The sequence below is a fragment of the Bos indicus genome, chromosome 11 (assembly GCF_029378745.1).
Source record: "Bos indicus isolate NIAB-ARS_2022 breed Sahiwal x Tharparkar chromosome 11, NIAB-ARS_B.indTharparkar_mat_pri_1.0, whole genome shotgun sequence".
Classification (NCBI taxonomy): Eukaryota; Metazoa; Chordata; class Mammalia; order Artiodactyla; family Bovidae; genus Bos; species Bos indicus.
Window position 1 is genome coordinate 74,166,068 of NC_091770.1, and position 21,018 is coordinate 74,187,085.

The 21,018-nt window shown below is 47.1% G+C and overlaps 1 protein-coding gene across 1 annotated transcript in view; it reads left to right on the plus strand.

Moving 5' to 3' along the window:
• ADCY3 (adenylate cyclase 3) overlaps positions 1–21,018 on the plus strand; it is an 84,068-nt gene that overhangs the window by 17,193 nt on the left and 45,857 nt on the right. The gene's annotated exons all lie outside the window — the stretch shown is intronic.

Genomic DNA, 21,018 nt, shown 5'->3' on the forward strand with positions numbered 1-21,018 from the left:
CCTGTGCCCACACTGCTTCTGCCAGGAGGGGTGGCCTCTGAGTTATTACTGAGTGTTTCCAGAGAGGATGCGGGGGCCCAGAGGGGAAGTGACTTGCCTGAGGCCCCACAGAGAGACAGTCTCAGTGCCTCTGTCTGTAGCCTCGGTCTCCAGGCCCCCAGGCCAGCACTGTGCTCCACCGTGGCCACCACGTGATGGGGCACAGACCCGCGATGGGAACAGGAAACAAAAAGGAGTTCATGAGTAGTTTGTGTGGCTCTGATTCAGGAACTTACTGTGGAGATGGCAGCTTCAAAGGGCTGTGGGTGGGAATGGTTGGTGGTGTTGGAGGCAGGTGACATTGCAGTAACGGAGTGAAAAGCGAGTGAGGGGCCAGTGGGGCGTTAGGAGGAGTTTGTTTAGAGAGGAGACTGTTGGGCCTGTGGTTGTGTGGGGAGAATGATGAGAATGGGAGGCGGAGATGAAAGGGGGGCAGGTCACCTGGTGTGGGCGTGTTTGACGGGATGCTGTGGCATTCTGGGCCCCTGAAAGAATTTCCAGTGAAAAATTGGGATGGCCTCAGGCTTCATGTCTTTTGCTGGTGAGCCGCTTTTGGTTGCTTGATTCATTTTGCTTTAGTTCTTCTAATTTGGGGAATTCTGTTTGCTTTCTTGGGGCCTTGGCAAGGATTCTCTCCTCAGAGACCTGGATCCAAGAGCTGAGTGGTTTCCTGGAACATGATTGCCTCCTCCTGCTCCCTTGACTTTATAAGAAGGAAGTTGGAAGCTGGAATGGGATTTTTTCCAACTCTTGAGCGGCTACATTGAGAGACTGGTCTGAGAGTGAAGATCCTTGGAGGATATTTCCTCTGGCTCAGGATAATTGACTTAATCTGCTGTGTGTCTCATTTTTCCCTTTGGAAAATGGAGAGATGCTGCCTGACTCACTTCTTCCTAAAATACTGTGTGCTCAACTTCTCTCTCTGGAAAGTCTCGCTTAGGTGCATTTTGACATAATGTCACTCTTAACTCCCATCACTGAGTCCAGAGCCTTTCTTTCTTTGGGGGCTGAGGGTGGGACTCATCCCACATTGACTGAGAGTATGCCCTCAAGCTCTCAGGGAGTCACTATGACAGACGGCCTGTGAGAGTACAGAGAAAAGGCATCATTCTGCCTTAGTTGGGAAAGGTCTCTTAGAGGAGGCAGTACTGAACTGTGCCTTGAGGGGAGAGATATATTTTGAGCCCTGGATTGGTAGGGGGCAGAGACAGTTGCTGGTGGGCAGTGGTCTGGGGTTGAACACACACACACACACACACACACACACAACTTTGACTGCAGAATTGGGTGTATGAGACAGATGAGTCTGGAAGGTAGTTTGGGATCTCAAATGGGTGACCCAGAAAGCTATTTGAAATTGCTTTGACTACATTTTGTAGGCAGTGGGAAGCAATAGAATCCCAGAAGAAGAGCAGAGAGAAGACATAAATAGTATTTTTCTAATAGTGAAAAAATTTCAAATTCAATGAAAACTATAAATTCACAGTTCCAGGAAGCTCAAAATAAGTCAAATAAATATAAAGAGCAAAAATAGAATCATACCAAAGCACATCACAATCAAGTTAGTTAATCCTAGTAGTTAAGGGGAAACTCATAAAAACAACCAGAAAGAAAGACATAGAGGAACAAAGATAACAATGATAGTAGATGTCTGGCCAGAAGTTATTAAAGGCAGAAAACAATAGAACTGAAAGATAGATCAAACTAGAATTCTATACTCAAAAAATATCCTTCAAAAAAAGAAGGTGAAGACTTTTTTTTTTAATAGAAAAACTAAAGTTGAGAGAATTCATGACCAGCAGACCTATACCACAAAGCATTAATCAAAGTTTTTCAGGCAGTAGAAAATTGATACTAGATAAAAATTTGGACTGTACAAAAAGAATAAAGAGGCCTATGGAAGTTATTTTTTCTCATTTTTAGTCTCTTTAAAAGACTGTGTAAAGCAAAAACAAACAGTGTACTGTTTATAATGTAGATGTATGATGTATGACAACAATAGCCCAAAGGATGGAAAGGAAGAAATGAAAATATACTGTTATAATTTTCTAACACTACATGTAAAGTAATAATATTTGATGTAGACTGTATTTTTTTCTTTTAAAAAAATTTAAATTATGGAAGTATGGTAACACATTTATAAGGAGACTTGAAAAATGCAGAACAAAGTTACATATAGTTCTATATATTACAGTTTCTTAAGTAAATTAAGATTTTTAGTTGGAATTTCAATATCAAACTCTCAAAAATCAATAGGATGGACAGAAAAGTAGAAGGATATATAAACTTTAAAAGCACTATAAACTAATTCAACATAATTAAGATTTATACAATTTTCACACAACAGCAGAATACAAATTCTATTCAAGTTCTCATAGACTATAAACCAGGAGAACTGGAACATATCCAGGGACATAAAACAAGGTGCAAAAATTTCATGATCTAAAGGTACTGATATCATACAGAGTCTGTTCTCTTATCACTGTGGAATTATGTTAGAAATCAATATCAAAAGATGTTTGAAAATAACCCATATATTTTCAAGTGCAATGTGACATTTACCAAGATCTTTGACTCAGCCAGTGAAGCCACAATAAGGTTAGAAGATTGAAAAACACAGAATCATTGCAGAGAAGAAAGCATTTAAATGAGAAATTGATATCAAAATGAGAAATTAATATCTAAGATGCTTTTAAAAACCCATGTATTTGGAAATTAAATATCCATGAAATGAATTACGCTAAATTAAAGATGCCTATAGGCATACCTCATTTTATTGTGCTGTGCTTTATTGCACTTCTTAGACATTGTGATTTTCATAAATTGAAGGTTTGTGGCAACCCTACATAGAGCAATTCTGTTGGCACTATTTTCCTGACAGCATTTGCTGACTTGTGTCTCTGGGTCACATTTTGGTAACTTTTCCAATATTTTGAAGCACCAGCAAAAAGATTATGATTTGCTGAAGGCTCAGGTCATTAGCAATAAAGTCTGTTTTTAATTAGGGTGTGGTCCTAGTGGTAAAGAACCTGCCTGCCAATACAGGAGATGAAAGAGACCTGGGTTCAGTCTCTGGGTCTGGAAGATCCCCTGGAGTAGGAAATGGCAACCCATGCCAGTATTCTTGCCTGGAGAATCCCATGGACAGAGGAGCCTGGTGGGCTACAGTCCATGGGGTCGCAAAGAGTTGGACACGACTAAAGTGACTTAGCACACCATGTTGTTTTTTTAGACAAGCTATTGCAGTTAGTAAACTACAATATAGTGTAAACGTAAGTTTTATGTGTTTGGAAAAATTTGTATGACTTGCTTTATTTCAATATTCTCTTTCATTGCAGTGATCGGGACCAAACCCATAACATCTCTGAGGTATGCCTATATTGTAAATCTCAGAGCAACCATTAGAAAACATAACAAAGAGGTGTGGCACACAAGCCGATAATGGAGATAGAGTAGAATGAGAGACAAAATCAAAAGACGGCAGGAGAAGAGGGGAAAAGTAACAAAGAACAAATAAGACCAGTAGATGACAAAAGATAGTTTTAGATTCAACAATACTGAAAATAATATTAAGTGTATGTGATATAATGACTGTATTTAATAGGCAGGTATTATTGGATGGATAACAAAGTAAGAACCAACTATCAGCTGTCATAAAGAGACCCATTTTTATTATAAAGACACAGATTTAAAAGGATGGAAAAAGCTATTCCATATAAACACTAATCAAAAGAGAGCTAAGATGGCTATGTTAGTAACAGACAGTGCAGATTTTAGAATAAGGAAAATTATCAGGAATAAAGAGGAACATTTCATAATGATAAACAAGTCAATTCATCAAAAAGACATTAAGACCCTAAAACAAATAGACAAAAAACAATAGAACTTAAAGGAATTGACAAATTTGTAATTATATTTGAAGATTGCAACACACCTCTTTCAGTTATTGGTAAAAGAAATAGACAAATTAGAAGTATAAAGAATATAGAACACATGACAAATTAAAAGTATGCATTAATAGAACTTAACAACCAGCCAGACCAAAGTGATATTTACAGAACCCTCTACCCAATGACTGGAGAGTATAATATTTTTCAAATGCACTGAAATGTTCATGAAGACACACAGTTTGGGCTACCATATAAGATTCAGTACATTAAAAAGTTACTAAAATCATGCAAAGTGTAATGTTATCTGACAAAAATAATGGATTGAGGTAGAAATAAATATAATCTTGAAAATTCCAAATTATATCTGGAAAATTAAGCAACACATACATAAATGGGTAGACAAATCACAAGTAACATTAGAAAATGTGTTGAATTAATGTGAAAACACAGCATACCAATTTTTTGGAATGCAGACAAAGCAGTGCCAAGAGGGAAATTCATAGCACTAAATGCTAGAGATAATAAAAAAGATCTAAAATGAATGATCTATGGGACTTCCTTGGTGGTTCAGGAGTTAAGAATATGCCTTGCAATGCAGGGGACATGAGTTCAATCCCTGGTCAGGGAGCTAAGATCCCACATGCCCAGGAGCAACTAAGCCCGTGTGCTGCAACTGCTGAGCACCACAAGTAGAGAGCCCAGGTGCTTTACACACATCGTTTTCATGAGTTCCCTAACCCACCCTGAGGTAGGAGTCCTGTTATTCTCATTTCATAGAGGAGGGAGCAAGCTTAGAGCAGTGATGACACCTCCCAAGGCCACAACCCGTGGTGGTGGAGTTGGAATTCAAGCCCAGTCTCTAACTGCTGTGTTTTTCTGTCCTTGAGTGTTTCCCTTATAGAGAGATGGTGTGTGTGTGTTAATAGATTTGAGAGGGGTTGGGACCGATAGTCCTGGGGGCCCCCAGAGAAAGGATGTCACAAGAAGTGTGACACCGAGTGTGAGCTGGGAGGGACTCGGATGCCAATGGGGCAGACCACTGGCCATGCTGGTGATGGGCTTTAATCCTCCACTCAGGTTAGAAGAGAAGATCTCATCAAAAGCATACGGCTGATAAGTGGGGAAATTCAGCAGAAACCAAAGGGAACTATTTTAAGAAATCGAAGCTTCTCAGAAAGTCAGGGGATGGGTTGAGAGCTCTCCTGGGAGCCTGGGATACATGTGTTCCCAGGGTGAGAAAGCCCCTGCTGGCTGGGTGGCCGATCTTTGAGGGCAAGGACAGTGGAGGCACTCACAAGTGGACAAAGCATTTGAGAGCAGAGGACGAAAACCAGGTCCAGAGGGGAACTTAGACCCAGTGAGCCGCCTGGCATCATCTGTAAGAGACTTTGCAGTTGACGAGAGGATCTCCCTTCCAGTGGTGATGACCTGGAGTGGGACCACTCAGGATTCATGGCAGCCACCTTGCCAGCTGGATGCACCCTCGCCTTTATCCAGGGAAGGCTTGTCAGTACGAGGCGATGATGGCTCTGTGGGGATAACCAGAGCCAGCTCCAGTTCAGGAGACGGTGCCTCTTCTGCACGTGTTGGCACTGAATGCTAAATGATAGACGATCGGCTTGACCCCTAGGGTCTGGGGCGGGGCTCTCCTTCACTCCTGGTGGCTGCAAGCCTGGTGTGTTCCTGCATTTCATGGAGCAGAGCAGGATGGCCGAGGGTGAGGCCATCTGATGCTGTGCCCAGGTCTTGTCTGAAGACCCTTGGAAGGTTTATCTTCCCAGATGGCCCTTTGAGAAATCTGGTGGGGGGCGAGGCACGTCCCGTAGAAACAGGTATGTGCACAGGGGCGGTTCTGGGTGGGGCTCCCCACCACCGGGTGTTTCTTGAGGTCCTTCCTAGTGCAAGAGGGAGTTTCCCTGCAGACGAGTCTCTGTTTCTAAGGGTCCCGGTCTGGTGGTGGTTAGGGTGTTTCAAGCGAGTGGAGGTAGCAGCCGAAACTTCCCATAGTGCCCCTTGTCTTTATTGTCTCTGCCCAGAGAGAGTCACTGCAGAAAGATGAGGCGGTGAAAAGGAAAAAAACAGAAGTCATCCTAAATCTCCCTCCCCTGCATGATAAGCGCTGTTGACATTTTGGTGTTTCTGCTCCTGCGCCATTTCATTTCTACTCTGAAAATGAGATCAGAGTATGCCTGCATAGTTAAACTTTTTTTTTTTTCCCCTCTGAATGACTTATCTTGCCCTTATTTCCTCTCTAAGAAGCTAGAGAAGAAACACAAGGAGAGTGTGATTGCTCAGGGGTGGGGCCATCCCGGAAGGCTCTGTGGAGGGGTGGAGGTCAGCTGGATTTTGAAGGAAGGGAGGAAGGTGATGGAGGGGCCAGTTCAGGTAGGGCGCTACTCACATAGGGATGGATGCAAGGGTGTGCTGGCCTGGTGTACTGGGGATAACTAAGGGGACTGTAACATCTGTTTCCATCCTCCTGCCCTGCACCCTTTCCTCCCTCCCTCCTTTCCGTCTCTCCCTCCCCCCTCCATCCCCCATTGATTCCTTCCTTCACTCAGTAGTCATTGAGCGCCTCCTATGTGCTAGGTGTTTGTCCAGTGGGGGCCACACAGGGTCCTTGAAACAGGTCTTATCCCTGCCCAAGTGGAGCGTGTAATGTAACAGACAGGCTCATGTGTTTTACTCAAAGGCAAACATTTAAAACACTTAAAAATAGTAATACAAACATGGGTTTTTATGGGATAGAATGCAGAAGCTGCATGCCCCAGCAGGGAAAGAGGTGAGGCTTCCTCCACACGTACTTTGGTGGAAAAGTTTGAGGGTCCTCAGATGTGGGCTGTGACACGTGCTGAGGTTCAGGAGCGCCTGCCGGGTGACAACATTGGGGACATCAACTTGGCTAAACCAGGTGGTTTACATCCGGGGACTGTGGGAGATATTTAGAAAAGGTCCTAGGGGACAGAATTATGTAGGATCTTGCGTACCAGAATGAGGAAAATTGGCAGCACTTGAAGTGTTTTGAGCAGGAGATGGAACTTTCAAAAAGGTAATTGTGGAATTTTAACATGATTCCAGAGGGTAGAAAACTGAGCACTGAAGAACCGATGCTTTTGAACTGTGGTGTTGGAGAAGACTCTTGAGAGTCCCTTGGACTGCAAGGAGAGCCAACCAGTCCATCCTAAAGGAGATCAGTCCTGAGTGTTCATTGGAAGGACTCGTATTGAAGCTGAAACTCCAATACTTTGGCCACGTGATGCGAAGAACTGACTCATTTGAAAAGACCCTGATGCTGGGAAAGATTGAGGGCAGGAGGAAAAGGGGACGACAGAGGATGAGATGGTTGGATGGCATCACCGACTCAATGGACATGGGTTTGGGTGGACTCTGGGAGTTGGTGATGGACAGGGAGGCCTGGCGTGCAACAGTTCATGGGGTCACAAAGAGTCGGACACAGCTGAGCGACTGAACTGAACTGAACTCAACAGAGGGTAGATTAGCAAGACCAGAGAAGGGTCAGGGAAACAAATCTGTGCCCAGTCCTGGGGGAGGTGATGGTTTGGGCTAGATGATGGCAGGAGGAGGACAATGAGGAAGACCCAGAAAGACCAGATGGAATGAATGACCCACTGGAGACGTGGAAAGGAGCACCAACAACAGGGAGAACAGTCAGCCAACAAAGGCTTACTGAGGATTACTTGGCACTGGGTGCTGTTATCTTGGGTACACAGTTGAGTGAACTGTGGTCCTAATCCTTGGCTGGCAGAAATGGGACCTTCAGCCTGGGGCTGGCTGGGGAGACTGCGACCAGCTTGGGTGTTCCCATTGTTCCCGGGCTGTACCTGGCAGCTTTTGAATGATGCCCACATCTGGGCTTCAGATTTCACTGTTCTGGGATGCTGCCCGGGCATGGCCCCCAGGTGAGTTTCAGGTGCTGCCAGGGTTGGGAGCCTACTCAGATGGTGCTAATTCAAGACAGTTCAGGCTGAAGAAAGTTAGGAATGGTGATAGCTTGCCAGGACTTTAAATTTGAGTTGTGGAATTTGAAAGTCTTTGTGTGTTGTGTGACTCAGATGGTGCACGGAGAGGACTGGGCCGTGGCCTGGCAGGTTCCTCCCAGGCCAGTGTTTGATGGTGACTCTGTAACTCAGGGTGAGAAGGATCAGAAGATTGTTAGGCAAGAGAATAAATGGACAGAAGAAAAACAGGCAGTAAGCAGAGGGAGTTGATGTAAAGCAATTGCAATATTCACAGTTTGGTTTAAAGAACCAGGAAGCTTCCAGGATATTGTCTTTGTTTTTATATTTACTACAGCAAAATTCTCCAAGCCAGGCTTCAGCAATACGTGAACCATGAACTTCCAGATGTTCAAGCTGGTTTTAGAAAAGGCAGAGGAACCAGAGATCAAATTGCCAACATCCGCTGGATCATGGAAAAGGCAAGAAATTTCCAGAAAAACATCCATTTCTGCTTTATGAACTATGCCAAAGCCTTTGACTGTGTGGATCACAATAAACTGGAAAATTCTGAAAGAGATGGGAATACCAGACCACCTGACCTGCCTCTTGAGAAACCTATATGCAGCTCAGGAAGCAACAGTTAGAACTGGACATGGAACAACAGACTGCTTCCAAATAGGAAAAGGAGTACATCAAGGCTGTATATTGTCACCCTGCTTATTTTACTTATATGCAGAGTACATCATGAGAAAGGCTGGGCTGGAAGAAGCACAAGCTGGAATCAAGATTGCCGGGAGAAATACCAATAACCTCAGATATGCAGATGACACCACTCTTATGGCAGAAAGTGAAGAAGAACTAAAAGCCTCTTGATGAAAGTGAAAGAAGAGAGTGAAAAAGTTGGCTTAAAGCTCAACATTCAGAAAACGAAGATCATGGCATTCGGTCCCATCACTTCATGGCAAATAGATGGGGAAACAGTGTCAGACTTTATTTTTTGGGGCTCCAAAATCACTGCAGATGGTGACCACAGCCATGAAATTAAAAGACGCTTTCCTTCCTTGGGAGGAAAGTTATGACCAACCTAGACAGAATATTAAAAAGCAGAGACATTACTTTGCCAACAAAGGTCCATCTAGTCAAGGCTATGGTTTTCCCAGTGGTCATGTATGGATGTGAGAGTTGGACTGTGAAGAAAGCTGAGCACTGAAGAATTGATGCTTTTGAACTGTGGTGTTGGAGAAGACTCTTGAGAGTCCCTTGGACTGCAAGGAGATCCAACCAGTCCATCCTAAAGGAGACCAGTCCTGGGTGTTCATTGGAAGGACTGATGCTGAGGCTGAATCTCCAATACTTTAGCCATCTCATGCGAAGAGTTGACTCATTGAAAAAGACCCTGATGCTGGGAGGGATTGGGGGCAGGAAGAGAAGGGGACGACAGAGGATGAGATGGCTGGATGGCATCACTGACTCGATGCACATGAGTGTGGGTGAATTCCGGGAGTTGGTGATGGACAGGGAGGCCTGGCCGCAGTTCATGGGGTCACAAAGAGTTGGACACAACTGATTGAACTGAACCGAACCGAACTGATAGCACCTAGAGAATCCCACGGACAGAAGTGCTTGGAGAGCTACAGTCCATAGGGTTGCAAAGAGACATGACTGAGCGACTGAGCTCGCATGCCTACCACCTAGAACAGTAAATAAAAGAGAGTCACCTGGAGTGGGGGTGCAAAATTTAGATTCCTGAGTCTTAATGCACTTGGATCAGAAACTAGAGAAACAGCAACTAAGGAGTAAGCACTGAAGGGTCAAGTCAGAACCAGTGACTAAAAAACCACATCCCGGGTGTCTCCAGGCAAGGCTCTGGGAGGCTGCAGGGCTGAGCGAGGCTGAGTAATCCCTCAGAAGCACTCAGAGAGCAGAGAGGGAATCAAATCTCCAAGGAGAAAGACATGACGCGGGTTTCTGCAGCTGAGAGTCTGCAGAAAGTTCTACTCTCAGGACATGAGTCATCTTGCATCTAGAGGTACGGAGTCCTTGGAATCCCAAGTTTGCTGAGTTCTGTGGCTCTGTGTACAGGGGCTTCAGTGTGCTTGTGACACTGCAGATCCCTTTCATGTTGTGCTGTTTGTGTGGCGGTCATACTGCTGGGATTCTAGAACTCTCCTTCTGTCTTCAGATGGTATGCTCCTCTGGGCTGGTGCATTTGTTCTCTAGCTCACTCAAAGACAGTTCCAGGAAGTCAGAATCTCTGCATTCAATCTAGGTAGGGCTACTTAGAGGTGAGAAGGCCAGAGCAGGAAGCTGGAACCCTCTCATTGTTCTGGTGACTTCCATGAGTGTACAGTTTATTACTTTTTGCCTTTTCTGTATTTAACTTTGGTCCTTGTGAGAAATTGGGTTAAGTTGCTTTTACTATCCAAGTATTACCCTAGAGGAGGGAATGGCAACCCACTCCAGTGTTCTTGCCTGGAGAATCCCATGGCCAGAGGATCCTGGCTTGTTCAGTGGCTCAGTCATGTCCGACTCTTTACGACCCCATGGACTGCAGCACGCCAGGCCTCCCTGTCCATCACCAACTCCCAGAGTTCACTCAAACTCATATCCATTGAGTCTGTGATGCCATCCAGCCATCTCATCCTCTGTCGTCCCCTTCTCCTCCTGCCTTCAATCTTTCCCAGCATCAGAGTCTTTTCTAATGAGTCAGCTCTTCACATCAGGTGGCCAAAGTAGAGTTCATGGGGTTGCAAAGAGACACAACTGAGCACACACACACTGACACACTTACTGATCCCTCTGTTAACATGTCTATAAAAGCTCTGTGTTCTTAGCGTGTGTGAAAACCCAGAATTGAGTGTGACTAGCCCATTTTACTCCTTCTTGGGGACTATAGAGCACAGCGAACTCTATTCAATATCCTGTGATAAACCATAGTGCAAAAGAATATAAAGAAGAATGTGTATATATACACGTATAACTGAATCACTTTGCTGTGCCGTAGGGACTGCCACCTTTGCCAGCCTGTCCTCCTCTCCTCTCCCAGTCTGTGTTTCCTGCATTTCCTGTGGCTTCTTTTCCTCTAGTAGATCTGGGCTCTTGAAGTTCTTTTTTACTCTCCAGGACCCAGCATGGGGTCCATCACTCAGTAAGAACTTGGGACAGTTGTGGGTTGAGTTAAAAAAAAAAATCTGAAGCCAAACATGATTAAACATTTTAAAAATAGATTCCTTTAAGTAGAAAGGGAATCATTTGGCCTGAGGAAAAAACCCAAGGTGACTAATGGGGTCACATATGTAAGAAGAGACACAAGGTGCCGTGACCTGATGTTTTGTATTTCTGCCGTGAAGCCGCACGAGGAGATGGAGCACTTTTGATTTGTGGTTCTTCATCATCTGGGCAAACAGACCCTTTGGAGAATCTGGTGAAAGCAACGGAATTTGCTCCCCAGAAGAGGGCAAAAATTCCACCCCTGCCCCGCCAATTTTAGAGGTTCACTGACTCTCCCTAACCTGGTCCATAGACTTCAAGTGGATAATCCTTCATCAGTATCAAATGCCAACTGTGAGACGTTTATTCCTGCATCTGCTCCTCCAGGGAAGAAACAGACCAGGTGCCCTTCTCTGGTCTTAATCGTCTCTATCTATGGGATTTGGACCTTCCTTCTGTCCATTGTGGGAGCATTTGTCAAGCTGCTGTGTCCTTTCATTTAGCAAGTATTGGTAGTGTTGTCTTCTTAGCCCATGAGGTCTACAATTGATATAAAAAAAAATCTTCGTGTTCCATCTTTGTTCTCAGAGTTCCTTGTTCTTCAGTCCAAAAGCTTAAGCAAGTTTCAAGTGAAGACTGAGGAATCAAAAGGGAAGAAGGCATTGCTCTGGGCTACGGTTTCTCAACCTCAGAGCTGTTGACATCTGGGGCTGGACAGTGCCTCATTGTGGGAGCTGCCTGGTGCACGCTGCAGTCTTCAGCAGCAGCCCTGGCTTCCACCCAGGAGATGCCAGGAGCATCCTCCCCGCTGGTTGTGACAATCAAAAATGTCCCCGGACACATTGCCAGATGGTCCCCAGATCACCACCACCCCACCCCAGTTGAGAACTGTTCCAGCCTTTCTGCGGCTGGATTTTGGCTCTTACTAAAGGGACACCACAGTGGAGAATGGACTGTTCGTTCAGTTTCTTTCTATGATAGCCATCCGTGCAGCTAACTTCTGCTCTGTGCCAGAAACTGGGCCAGGCCCTGCGGTTGCAAGTGTGAGTACAAGACACACCCTGACCATAGGTGTTCCTTGTATACTTGTCTGGGTGATACGCACAGATGCATCAGGAGGTGGAGGGGGGAGGATTGTCTCATGGGAAAGAGTCTGCACCAGTGCATTCTCCATCCAAGAGGCTCTTTCTTCTGATTTTTCCTGTGACTGGGACTGTTTAACATTCATATCTCGGTTTAAACAACACCACTTCAGGGAGACCTATCCTAACCATCTAACCACAGTCAGCTGTTTTCACCTAATGCTTTGTAACAAACAGCCCAGACGTCAGTGGGTCACAACTGCACATTTCTTGCTCACATGTGTGTGGGTTGCCTGGGATGTGGGTTGGCTGGGGTGTGGCTGATGCAGGCTGGGCTTCAGCTGGTTTTGGCTACAAGTTGCAGCTTCAGTTTAGCTCTGCTCCATGGGTTTCTCATTCTACTGGACCAGTGAACTTTTGGTGCATGTTGTTCTCATGGCGACAGCAGCAGCACAGAGCGGGAAGCAAGCGTATTTCTTGCTTGTATCATATGCACGGACATCCATTTGGCCAAAGTAGATCACACAGTGCAAGTCAGCAGGAGGGAGGAACCTCATCACTCTCCATGAGGCCGTGGCAGGGGTGTGGTTGAATAGGACTTTACAGGGCAGTGAAGAATGGGGCCCAGCCATCTGCCTCACTCACTCTACAGCAGCCACCCAGTCATTCACTCATTTCTATTCTCTGCTGAGTTTTGATACTCTTATTGTTGAATTATTTATTGCTTATTTGTCTTTTGTTACCAAATCATCAGCTCCATGACAGTAGGGACTTTTTCTGCCATATTCACTGCTAAATGCCAAGTACCAACCTAGCACAGGGTGGGCATTCACTAAATTGATGGGTGGATGGATGGATGGTTCTGTCTGGGAATCAGGGAAGGGTGTTGGAGATAATCTTGAAATAGTAACAGCAGCTAACGGTTTCTGAGGGATGACTAAGGGCCAAGGGTGCGCTGCATGCTTATGCTTGACCTGGTTAAGTCAGGGGATCATTTCAGTGTAGCCAGCCCTCCGCTGGTCGAGGAGGGGAGAGAACAGGGTGTTCTGGACGGAGCTGTAGAGCCCTGAAATAGCACATCTTGTTAGAGACTGGAGAGATGCCCAGTGTGGCTGGAGTGAGGGGAGCCTGGTGGGCAGCAGCCACATACAAGATGTAAGAGTGGCATGGGAGCCCCCCAGTCAGGACTTCTGTGTTCCACATCTTCAGGGGAGCCGTCGTGTCTGAGTCTGGAGTGGTGCCCCAGGGCACAACCTGGAAAGCTCTTCTGGTCTCCTAGCAGGTCACAAGGGACCTTGTGTCGCACGTCAAGATGGCTGGATGACTATCTGGAAGTCATCTTTGTTTTGGAAGAGGGTGAACATTGAATATCTTTTAGCAGAGGCATGTCCAAGCTATTAAACAAGTAGGAAGCTTCTGGAAATCCTTTTGAGGCAAGTGGTGGAAACTTGACAAAACCTCTGACTTGGGAGAGCTTGTCACAGTGCCCCAAGGCTTGAGCTCTGCATTGTGTGAGTAGGGTTGTATTAACTAGAGACTCCAGCCATCTCTTGGCTCAACGTGCTCCCTGGGGGAGCACGGAAGCATGACCTCACTGACTGCAGACCTCCCCATACGCATAAATGCTCCAGGTCTTCACTGGGTGCTGAGCTCTCAGGGTCCCCCAGCCCCATAGACTTCGTGCAGCCTCTGCTGACCCACATCACAAATCAGCTACCAAGACAGGAACGTGGGGAAAGCAGCCCTGGCCTTGTGTTTGGGTGGTGTGCTTGCTGGGCAAGAAAGCGGTGGTGGACCTGCCCCAAGGCCACCCGTGCCTGGCCAGGCTGGTTTCTAATGTTTGGTCTTCTGGGCCGGGACAGAATTGTTTTTAATGTCTTGAAATTTAAACTCTCTGCTTTTAGGGGGAAAAATGAAAAGGGAGATCTGTGTTCCAGTTTCAACATTGCTAGGAGACCCGTTGAATGTGAAAGTTCTTGTAAAACTTCATTAAAGTGTTACTGGGGGACTTCCGTGGTGGTCCAGTGGTTAAGACTCTGCGCTCCCAATGCAGCGGGCACAGGTTCAATCCCTGGTTGGGGAACTAGGATCCCACATGCCGCACAGCATAGCCTAAAATAAAGTGTTAGATACCAATTTTCCTTCTCTTCTCTGGAAGAAATAAAAAAAATGTCATTAACATATTTTGTGCCAACCCCGCTGTTAGGTGGTGTTGCAGAGAATCTGTTTTAATTTTAGTGGAACAGCCTTCAGGGTTATGGTGAGGATGAGGAGGCCAAGTCTCAGAGAGGTTAAGTGACTTGCTCCAGGTCACACAGCCTGCTGGTGATGGGGGAGGTTCTCTGTGACTGCATGGCCCAGCCTCTTTGTCATGTGTTCATCCACCAGTGGGCCCCTCCAAGGGGCTGCCGGGAGCACAGCTTCCCAGGTGAGGACCCGGTGGGCACTGTGTGGCCGTCATTGCAGGCTCTGACCCGTCTTCCTTAGGTTGTGGAGGCTGGTTGCTGCAGAGGTGTCTTCTCCCCTGCTCCTTCCTGCCCTGCAGCTCCTGGGAGAGTTTTTTTTCCAAAACATCTAAGTTAGCTCTAATGAACAGAGGCCTTCCCCCAGCAGTAGAGATTCACAAGATCTCTGAGGACAGCTGACACCCTGGAGCTGCAGTCTTCCCCTCCACCTGCCATATGGGGAATGTTCTGGAATCTGCAGGCCTGAATGAACTTACAGAGCAAGGTCAGCTTGGGTACTTGAGCCAGGAGCCTTCCTCTGTTGGGGTGACTTCCATCTTAAAGCCCCACTTGGAGCCATCCCTGTCCCTGTGGGCTGTTAGAGGCTGTGCAGGACATGGTGACTCGTCAGATTCCAAGAGGAAGGATTTGGTAAAGGAGTTTTCTCACGGTTGCATTTCTGAGCTGGGGTATTATAAACACTTGGTCCAGCTGTCGTGGGTTAGATGAACTTTTAGTCTGATTGTTTACCCACTTGGGAGATTCATTCATTTTATTCATTATTTTTAGAATCTTGTGTTTAAAAGGAAAAAAAGAACAATTCTTTTTTTATAGTTGTTTATTTATTTTTAATTGATGATTTCTTTACAATATTGGTTTGATTTCTGCCATACATCCATAAGAATCAGCCATAGGTACACATATGTCCCCTCCTTCCTACCTCCCAGGCTTTCCCACCCCTCTAGATTGTTATAGAGCCCCAGTTTGGGTTTCCTGAGTCATACAGCAAATTCCCATTGGCTATCTGTTTTACATATGGTAGTGTATATGCTTCCATGCTACTGTCTCCATTCATCTCAAGAAACAATTCTTTTGAAATAAGACTGCTGCCCAGTCTAAAGGAGACCACTAGGGTATGAGGAGGTGACCTCAACGGCACCCTAGAGCAGTCTCCTCAGGTGTTGCCTGTCTAGGTGGGCGGCCAGGTCGTGGTGCTGTCCCAGCCAGCCCAGGACCATGGGGAGGAGCAGGAATGAGGGTCTGTGCATCTGGGCCGCTGCTCACTTTCAGAACTGGAAAGTGGAGCCGGAACTCTCCAGATTCATCCTCTGGATGATATAGAGGCAGAGGCTTCGGGCCACACTCATTCACTGGCTGTGGTATCAGAGCCTGTTACCATGTTTCAGAGACCCCATCTCTCTCTGGAGCGTGTGTAATGCCATCTAACCTCTTCCTGAATGACGGCACCCCACCCCTCCCTACCCTTCTCTTGGTGCTTTGTATGCTCTGCTTTATACTCTGGATATTTCTCAGACTGTCCCCCTCCTGCTGTCCTGGGGGTCTGCACCATCCTGGGGGAATGACTGAGCCCCATTCCTCTCTGATCGTAGGGTGGGAGAGGGTGGGGTGCTGCAGATGGGATGTTAATTAGAAGGCTGGGTCCTGGGAGGTCGTGGGGGGCCAGAGGTTGACTTTAAGATGGTTTCTTGTCTGCTTATCTGTGTTCAGGCTGAAGGGGTCAGCTGAGCGGGGAATCTGTGTCGTGGTTTCATTGCCTGGTGTGTCCAGCCCAGCTGCTCTGACTTCCTGAACACCAGGTGCGGGGTAAGGTCTGGGTAGATTCTGAGGACACAGGGGTGAGAAGCACAGCAGTGCCAGCCTTACCAGCTGTCTGTGAGAGACAGGATAGAACCCTGTGTGAGGAGGCTGGGGAGGGGACGGAGGGGAGGAAGGGAGATGGAGGTTGAGCAGGAAGAGGGCAGCCAGTGGGCTGGGGTGTTGGGCGAGGTATTTATGCAGCAGTGGGTACAAGAAAGGTGGCTCTGGAGGGAGTTGAATTCTGACAAGAAGGCCCTTCCCCACTCACTGGAGTGGGAGCGACAGAAAATTTATCCCAGACCAGCAGAGCTCAATTGTCGTAATCATGGGAAAGACACAGCTCAGATTCTCTCCAGGGTTCAAGCTTTCCTGGCGGCCAAAAGTTTGCAAAAGCTGGGCCAAAGCTGGGTCTGCAGCTTTTAAACTGTAGTGTGAGAGGCAATACTAGCAGATGAGTTAGAGAGATGACAGCTGCCCGCCTTGTCCATCATCGTGGCCTCCCCTGGACCTAGACCTTCTCTGGTAGCGCTGGGCTCGTGGGCTCTGGGGTGGCCTCCTAGTCACCTTTGATTCCTCCGTGCAGCACTGGGTGGGGGCGGGGGCTCACTGCCGAAGGAGGCACAACTCATTTCTCCAAACCACGTTTTGGGGGAGCACATTCCTTTTGCTAAGTGAGACACACTTACATTTATAAATATGAATCAGGTAATCTAGGAATTCCCGAGCCTAGAGCTAATGACCACCCATGTGTATGGAAATTGTGGAAATCTGTCGATGTACTGCTTTGTTTCAGATGAAAAGTGCAAGTAGCTCACAGTAAGTGCCTTAGGGCTGGTATCCTGGTGGAAATTTTAATTTTAGTGTTGAAAAATATCTAATAGCCTTTCTGGGAAAAGGTGGGGTTATAAATATATACATTAGCCAAGGGTGCTTGTAGGATGGGATTATGCATCAAAGAATAAGAAGAGAGGATTTCCCAGGCGGCCCTAGTGACAAAGAGACCACCTGCAGGAGGATTCTTGCAGGAGACGAAAGAGACTCGGTCCCGTCCCTGGGTCGGGAAGATCCCCTTGAGGAGGGAATGGCAACTCACTCCAGTATTCTTGACTGGAAAATTCCATTGACAGAGAAGACCGGCAGGCTACTATCCATGGGGGGTCACAAAAAGTTGGACAAGACTCAGGGAGCAGGAAGAAACCTTATCCTCTAGTTTGAGTCCTTGTTTAATTTCAGTTTCTTCTCCTGTAAAATCGGAATAACATCACTTACCTTGTGAAGATTCAATGAGATGAGGGGGTAAGGTGCGTGCCTGTGTCTAGGATGTAAGGGTGTGATGTGAGCAGGTGTTACAGGCAAGGGAACTGGACAAGAGCAGGGGCTCCCAGCCCTGGCTGCATTTCGGGGTCCACTGGGAGTGTGTGCAGCCTGCTCTGCCACTCACCTGTGCACACCTGGGGCAGAGCAGCTGGGCCCCCATCACCCCAAGGGACCTGTTGCAATGCATCCCCTGGCCCCTCCCCAGAGTAGACCCCTGCTTCCTTGGCTGGAGGTCTCCTTGGCTAGGCAACATCACCTGGCGGATTTGTGTCCTGGATTTGGAGGCTGAGAGTTGGTCTGTTGTCGTGGGCTGAGCCTCTTTCCACCTCTGCCTGGCCCTGAGGGGTTACCGAGCTCCTTCCAGGCCTCAGAACGGTGGCTGCACGCGAGAGAGGTCAGGTGGACTAGAGCAGCTGCACCCCATGAGGGCCTTTTCTTCAGGTGAAGCAAGTTTAGAGAATTGGGGGAGCTCCAGGAGACCCAAGGCCTGGGACTGTGGGAAGAATCACCTGGAAACAGATGCACTCACTGAAAGGTGGAGGGGGTTCCCTGGCGTGGACAGCACCTGCAGGACCCACCTGAGCCTCCAGCTTGTGGCGCAGATGCAGCCTTTGCCTCCATGTCCCTGCAGCTGAGAGTGCAGGTCAGGAAGGGGTGAGGTTTCCCAGGACCAGGGGTGCCCAGGGCACGAGAGGCAGTGTGGATCTCTGGCCAACCTGGAACCAACCTGCTGTCCTTCCCCTGGCCTCTCGGGACCAGGTCTCCAATCCCAACCTTTGTCCTCAGTGAGGTCAGAGGACCAGTGTCAAGGCTGAGGGACCTTCCAGATAAGTCAGTCCCTCCCTCAGCTCAAAGATGATGAAATGAACTCCAGCTAGTTGTTTGACCTGGCAGCACCTGGCTGGCAAGGGAAAGTGCCAGAGTCCAGGGCTCCCCTTGAATGTACTTTCTAGACTCTGTTCCTGCAAGTGGCATTGCAAAAATGGGTTTTATTTTAAAATATGTACAGTTCTATGAAAGGAATGCTGTCCTGCCTACACGGCCCCAGGCATGAACCAAATCTGACTCCTCTTCTAGTTTTGGGATTATAATCTTTGGTTTGGAACTTCTCCACTAGAGCTGCTCTCTGCTGGTCTGTCTGCAAGTCTGGTTTTCTTTGGTGGATGCCTCAGGAGGTAATGCATAACAGTGATCCCTGACACAAGCTCAGTTCAGTTCAGTCACTCAGTTGTTTCTGACTCTTTGCAACCCCATGGACTGTAGTACACCAGGCTTCCCTGTCCATCACCAATTCCTGGAACTTGCTCAAACTCATGTCCATCAAGTCAGTGATGCCATCCAGCCATCTCATCCTCTGTCATCCCCTTCTCCTTCTGCCTTCAGTCTTTCCCAGCATCAGGGTCTTTTCCAATGAGTCATTTCTTTGCATCAGGTGGCCAAAGTATTGGTGCTTAAACATCAGTTCTTCCAATGAATATTCAGGGTTGATTTCCTTTAGGATTGACTGGTTTGATCTCCTCGCAGTCCTCGGGACTCAAGAGTCTTCTCCAACACTGCAGTTCAAAAGCATCAATTCTTTGGTGCTCAGCTTTCTTTATGGTCCAACTCTCACATCCATACATGACTACTGGAAAAACCATAACTTTGACTATATAGACCTTTGTCAGCAAAGTAATGGCTGTGCTTTTTAATATGCTGTCTAGGTTTGTCATAGCTTTTCTTCCAAGGAGCAAGCATCTTAGCATGGTACCTTTTACACAGCCTGCCTCTTCCATCCTTATGAGTGGTCCGGAAGACCCCTGAGTGTGGAGCTCTGTCCCCAGCCATGTGATAGCCCAGGCTGGGTGTGGCCAGGGCAGACACAGGCCGGTGGCCCCAGGTTATCGCACCTTGTCTGGAGCCCCTGGTTCAGTTGCTGACACTGACAGGTGTCGGGTCCAGATGTGTGGCACCTCCTTTACCCTCCAGGACCCTGAGCCCTGTCAGTCCCCAGACTCTCGGCCTGGTGGCTACTGTATCTGGACTGCCCTCCCATGGGCTTTGATGGGGTGCCGCTATTCCATGAGTATGCATGGGGAGCAGCCTGACCTTGACACTCTAGTTTCCTGAGCCTTGAACTTGAGAGCAAGCAGATTTCTAAGGCCCCATGGGCACCATGGAGAGTGGCCTCTGGGCTGGTGGAGTTTCCTGGACCTCAAAGTAGACTGGCTTTGAGACCCAGTGATCTGTGTGATTTGCTTTGACTCACCGAACATAAATTATAAATTAGCATCTTTTTTGATCATCAGGTGTTTAATAAAGTGGCCTGAGGCCATACTAATACTGATCGCTCGTGGGAATGGGCTGTCATGGTCCGGAAGAAGGCACAGGAGATGTCCCAAAGGACTTTAAGATCCCACCTGCTTGCCCTACAAATGGTGTAGACCATCAGAGCTGCCCAGGCCCAAGATCGGGCTATTGTTAATTGCCAGAACCAACTATCCAAGAAGCTTGTGAAATTATCACCCAGTGACTTGATTACCAGCACTAAGCACACCTCTGTTATTGTACGTCTCACCTGCTAATTAATTCATTACTAAGTGGACCTTTCTTGAGTGTCCCCCTACACCTCCAGGCTCAGACTGGTAGCCAAGTACAAACTCTTTAGGAAGCTTCTTTCTGGGTGGTAGATTCTCCTAGTTAGTATCAACCAGCAGCCCTGATGAAACATTAAAACAGAAGGGATACAGCATAACCAAGGATACTCAGAAAATTAATGTTACAATTAACTTGCCTTATTATCTATTAAACCTTCTTGCTTAGAAATTTAAAATGGACTTCCCTGCATTTTTCACCTACCTCAGAATTTATTATGTTCCACTGGACTGATCTTTTCTTCTCCTAGGGCCAAGAACTAAGAACTTCTATCTCCCTTCCCACCTCTCAATTTCCACCTTCTGCTCCAAAAACCACACCCTTGAGAGGAGAGGTCTGTTCACCTCTGACAGGCCCTCAGAGAATCAAGGCAGGGAACCTGGGGCAGCTCAGGGGAGTAAGAGGCACCAGACCTGGAAACAGGCCTTGTTGGAAAAGATTCACAGCCAGGGCTCTTAGAAAAGTGGGAGGAAAAGATTCACAGCCAGGGCTCTTAGAGAAGTGGGAGGAACTAGAACCTTTGTCATTCAGTCACTAAGTCGTGTCTGACTCTTTGCGACCCCGTGGAGTGCAGGACGCCAGGCTTCTCTGTCCTTCGCTATCTCCTGAAGTTTGTTCAGACTCCTGTCCATTGAGTCAGTGATGCCATCCAACCATCTCATCCTCTGTTGCTCCCTTCTCCTCCTGCCTTCAGTCTTTCCCAGCATCAGGGTCTTTTCCAGTGAGTTGGCTCTTTGCACCAGGTGGCCAGAATATTGGAGCTTCACCTTTAGCCTCACCCCTTCCAATGAATACTCAGGGTTGATTTCCTTTAGGATTGACCGGTTTGATTTCCTTGCTGTCC